Source organism: Watersipora subatra, chromosome 10, assembly GCF_963576615.1.
Source record: "Watersipora subatra chromosome 10, tzWatSuba1.1, whole genome shotgun sequence".
Taxonomy (NCBI): Eukaryota; Metazoa; Bryozoa; class Gymnolaemata; order Cheilostomatida; family Watersiporidae; genus Watersipora; species Watersipora subatra.
In genome coordinates this window covers 10,482,018-10,488,174 of record NC_088717.1, presented here as the reverse complement: position 1 = coordinate 10,488,174, position 6,157 = coordinate 10,482,018, and positions in this window count along the sequence as shown.

Here is a 6,157-nt window from a genome sequence, read left to right as displayed (position 1 = left end):
TGATTGTCTGAGTAATAGAGCTTTGTTAAAACTGCTATTTGCGCCTCACTTGGTGCATTTAGAAATACCTATGTGATGGCAGGATGTGAGGACTTTGATGTATCTACTATAGCTGCACAGGTCAAAGTTCATATACGAACATCACAGTGGAAAAACTACTGATGTCACATGTGCATATTTTGAGAAAGTTAATTTTGAAATTTTGATAATGTATCATGCAATGACAACACAATTTATGATAAAAATCTGTTAGTTTTATTAAAATAAATAGTTTGGTGCTTATAAAATAACATTTTCAAATGTGGATTTTAATTTCTTATGATGCAGTTACTAAAATTGAACGCACATGTTGACAATGGTCATCACCTATTTTTATATATGAATTCTATAACTAATCTTTTGTTTAATAGCAAATTATATTTCTTCAACTTTAAACTTCATTTACCGTAATGTGCAGTTTCACAACAAGCAATAACTGAATTAATAGAAATTCGATAGTTCTCCACAATGTTGTCTAAATTTTGCCACCATTTGCTGTCACATCATCTCTGATTATAGTATCGTCATAAAATGGTTTATTCTTCGATTTGCATAATCTTTTTCGGACCTACTAATCTTAGTAATTGATTTGCTGGCTGGTAATGGACTGGTGGTGATAGAAGCTAGTAGAGTAAGAAAACGAGGTTTTGAGGGTTTACCAATAGCACCCTCAATGTATCTGCCATTCCATAATACTCTATAAGACTCTAAGCAAACGCTATTCGCATTTACGACAATAAATAGCCTTGGAAATCGCTTGATTGCCGCTGTCAATGGTCATTGATATGTATCGCAGGTGCATATCTGAGGTTCTATACAAACCTGCACATATTGTATAGAGTTTTACCTTTGGCATTTAATTGGCTATGCTGTACTACTAGCACGATGACAAGGTGTGTCACAATGGATTATTGCAAGAGGTAATTGTGAAAGTTAAAACAAAACTTTTCCCAAGACTTCTACATGGAGTTATCTAGGCTATCCTAGTTAGGCTATCTTACAAACAGGTTGAACCACATCCCCATAAGGTACAAACCATAGATTAACTCATTGAGCTTGGAGGCTAACTCTTTTTTAACAATAATAATTATTATTACTATTATTTATTCTAATTATTAACTAGAAATTCCACTGTCATACAGCCAACGACCAAAGTGATATTAGAAAAAAGAAAGGGTACTGATGGTTGAGAAATGCAATATTAGCAGTCAAATGGCAGTGCAATAGGATGACTGCAATGGTAGCTGTAATGTACTGGGTGTGGGTGTTATTATATATAACAAACAGCAATAATGAAAGGAAAAGATTATATGTTTATATCCCTCCTCCTGCAATAGGAGCAATGCAATATTGGCCAATATTAGAAGTAAAATTCACTGAGATTATTAGAATAACCAATATTATTAATATAGTAATAATATAAAACCAATGCACAATTTTTTTACATTTCGAAACATCATAGCTAACAATATCAAGAAGTTGTGATATTTATATAGATTTATAGAAAATCTATTTAAAAAAGTGTTTGGTCATGACAAACAGCAATAATGAAATGAAAAGATTATGTTTACATCTCTCCCCCTGCAATAGGAGAAATGCAATATTAGAAGTAAAATGCACTGATATTATTAGAATAACCAATATTATTAATATAGTAATACAGTAATAATAGAAAACTAATGCACAATTTTGATTACATTTCAAAACGTCATAGCTAACAATATCAAGAAGTATCAAGAAGAATATCCAAACTTATAAATAAATATTGTAATTATCTCATAAGAACCGTTAGAAAAAAATATCATGGTCATTTCCTTTACTTTCACTGCTTTGGACATCAGTTAGAAACTTAGAATACCAAAGTACTCAAAAGTTTCTAAAATGTCAGTTACTTTGAAATCGGCAGAAAAGAAACGATTTCTGTACTTCTACGTTAATTACAGAAACCGTCGCCAATTCAACAATGCTATAGACTGGTAAAATGTGCATGTTATTTTTTCGTGAAATGAGCACGACTTAATCGTTCTTTTTTCTGTTGCTCGGCGTTTTGTTTGCCGATCTTAATGTTGATAAAAGTAAGGGTTGGCCAGTTTTAATAATGATTTCCGGCCAAATTAGTCTGTCTATGTATGTATAATCCGATCAGATGAGTTAGTTTCAGGGTTTTGCGGTAACCTTTCAAAGACTTGGTAACATATTTAAAAAGGTTTTTATGTTTTTTGCATCGTTATTATATTTAAACAACTCCTCACAAAAATGGTTAAATTTGTTGATGAGATTTCAGTACAAGGGTTTGCGACGGCTGTTAATGAATAATTCTCAGGAGTTGTGTGCACATGCTTTTATCATAAAAGCTCTCAAACATTCGTTTCGCTCGTGTTTGGTCGTGGGATAATTATTATTAACTAGAAATTCCACTGTCATACAGCCCACGACCAAAGTAATAATGGAAAAAAGAAAGGGTACTGTTGGTTGTTGAAAAAGTAGTTCTCAGCAGAAATTGACAGAGTAATTGACAGAGGAAATTGTGGCGATTTTTGGCCAAATTAATCTGTCTATTTATGTATAATCGGATCGGATGAGTTAGTTTCAGGGTTTTGCGGTAACCTTTCAAAGACTTGGTAACATATTTAAAAAGGTTTGTATGTGTTTTGTATCGTTATTATATTTAAACGATATTATTTAAATTATATATTTAAATTTATATTTTTATATTAAATTTATATTTAATTTTATATTTATATTTTATTTGACATAGCGTTTAAAATACCTTTCTTTATTAAGAGAACAGATATTAGGTAGAAAATTATTAAAGAAGCTATCAATGATATATTTAAAATAATTGTTAAAGGTTGATGGCAATTTGTTCATAACATGTAAGCTGAAGTGGGATAGTAACCTGTAATTGCCATGCAAAAAACAAGAAGACTAACCTGAAGGATTTTCAAACCCATGATTGACATAAAATAAACATTTATTACAAAGTCAAAACATGAATACAATTGAAAAAATAACTCGTTGCCATAAAATTTGCTGAAACATGATGTAGATTTGCAAATGGTCAGAATGCTTTTTTTGCACTAAAAATAAATCATTAGTAACATATATTACGGCTAGATTATAGGAAGATGAAAGATGAAAGATATTAACTTTATTTACACCGGCCAATGTCGTTTAAAGGTTGACTTGCAACAAAATTCACATTACAGTTATTTGGTATCAAAAGTACCATGTCTTACTTTGTTGTGTTGTAGGTGCAAAATATGTGGGAATGTGATTACAAGCTCTTAAAAGCTCAAAAACGAACAGTTAACCGCAGCTACACGAGACCGCCGTAGTTTGGATTCCCTTTTCAAAACGGCTCAAATGTGATGTAGTTGTGAGAGATGGTTTCTGTTTACACTTTTTTGCAACCTTATTCATCGAAATATTTTCACAAATATACTTCACGCATTCAATAAAACTATGTCTATTGTTCTTACGCCTCTGTTTTATCGTCATCGTAATGCTGTCACTTTTAGCAGTGATATCTTATAACTTACCGTAAAAATTCGTTTAATTTTTTAGCCTTAGCTTGAAGGAGTACATATCATTGTCTGATAATCATGACGAGCCTGTTGGTCACCTGTGATAATCGAAAAGTGCTGCAGAAATTATTTGCGAAGTATTGGGTCACATGATCAGATTACGACTTGCCGATTAGACCAGGCTGAAACAAAACTGTAGAGCAGCGAGCATCTATATTTGATACGGGGTCTTCGGTAAAACCCGAAGTGTTTGTCATAAACTAGTACTACGATAAGTTTTATATTGAGCTTTGTATTGGCCTTTCAATTCACGTGAGAACATACGTGACAAGACGATAACCAAATTTCGTGGATACGTCATTGAAATAAAGAGATTCCAATCTACGGTGGCTTTTCATTTTTGAGCTTTTAAGAGCTTGTAATCACATTTCAACATATTTGGCACTTACAAAACAACAGAGTAAGACATGGTGAATCTTTTGATACCAAATAACTGTAAAGTGAATTTTGTTGCAAGTCAACCTTTAAAGTACATTAGACCATCAGAAGGCAAAACAAAAACAAATGTGTCATAAATGGTATGGCAAAAGATGAACTGATTATAAAAAGCCATGCCAGATTTTGAGTTAATGTATGAGCTGTAAAACTGGAGTAGAGCAAATTACTTACTGACACTACACTTACTCCAACAGAGTCGATCTGTCAAAAATCACCCAAAACAATAGTGCTTCACGTCTATAGATAATAAACTGACTGTTAGACTGTTGAATTTAAAAAAAAGTTATTTCAAAGTTTGTTTTAGCAATTTTTGTAAACCGATTGTCATATGATTGAAGCAAATGACGACACTGAAGCAATAAGAGATCACTGTGGGCCATTGACATCTGTTTTTGCATCTAGGATCTTGTGTCATTGAAGGCAACTTTTTGAAGCCTTATGTGAAAATAAGATTGAAGTAGTTGCAGGGATTAACTTTCAAAAATCAGCAAACTCAAGTTTATCAAATAGTATTTTATGACTGACACAATCGCACAACAGTAAACTGGAGTTGACTGACTGTAAAATAGAGATTGGTTAAAAATGTATTTAATAGTCTGCAGATGAGTGTTTAGGAGGCTGGTTTTCAGGAACCAAAGAGTTTTGAAGCCAAATAGCTTTGGTGACCTGGTTGAAACACGGAGCGTTGGAGGTACACATACATGCATACACACACGGGCACACACGAGCCCACACGAGCACACATGTGCGCATGTGCATGCACATGCTTGTGCGCACATGTGTGTGTGCGCGCGCAGCACGTACACAAACAGCCCGCCCTTGCGCGTACATACACGCACCCAGACACAAACGAGGATGCACACGCATTTGCACACACACAAGCATCAAATTTTTAAACCAGATTTTTTTTAGTTTTGAAATCAAATTTTTTTGGTGACCTGGTGTAAAAACACAGAGCAAAGGCATGTGATCTACACACGCATGCAAGCCCGTGCGCACACACACAAACACACGTGCATACGAGCCCACACTTCACACCAGACAATGAAAAAGTGAGACTAATCAATACAGATAATTTACTATAATGGAAAACAACAAATTGCATTCTACAATGTTTAGCTGGGAAGACTAATTCATGATATTCTAAGGTTTGAAGACTCTAAGAGAAACAAGACAGGTTCACATAAATACCAGTAAAACCAAACCCTTAAAGTCCTTCTCTCATTCATTGATGTTGAGATGTTTGATAACATAAAGGTGTCAGAATGCAAAAACATGGCATGTTTTAGAGATTATTGCAGATTGTTAAACTTCAGAAAAAGTATAACAAATAAATCACAAACAATGGTACGGATAGATGGTTTGGAGGGCTAGAAAAGAAAAATATAGTGGCAATCATTCTTCAATAGAACCAGCGTGGTTTCCCAAAAGCGATTGAAGCATCAGTTTTACTTTCAACATATTCTCGGAAATAAGCACTACATATAGTGTAATATTTGCTAATCCGTGTGCTGATGGGAAGAAAAAGTACCTATCGATATTCGCAAGAATAAGGATGGGACATCTGCATTGTCAAGCAGCCATAAGCATTCCTGCTGTCACAGTAACTGGATTTGCATTGTAACCTGCTTGTAACAGTCTCAGCGTAGTAATGATAGTGTGAGCTGTGGTTGATAAACCATAGAAAATGTTTGCAAGTGCAACATGATTAAGAACCTAAAAATACTTAAAGAATAGAGAAAGCATAATATTATTATGATTTATTAGTTATCTTGAGGTGTTGACTGATGTTCTGAAAAAAGAATCAAGGAGATTGACCCCCTAGAAGCTGAGATATAGACAGCCAAACACAGGTCTACCTAATAAAGAATCAGAGGAAAACGCTTCGAAAATCCCGAAAACTATGACGTATAAAATCGACTTAATGGTCATGTGCCGGAGTTGCGCACCCTTACCGCCGTTACTTATAATGATTGTTTTGGCTACGAGATGTGAAACGCTTCTCGCGATAGTAAATAATTTACATACTAGCTCTGGTTTCTCAGAAAAATCATCCAAACATTGTGTGGTAAAGGCATTTGCCCACAACCCCT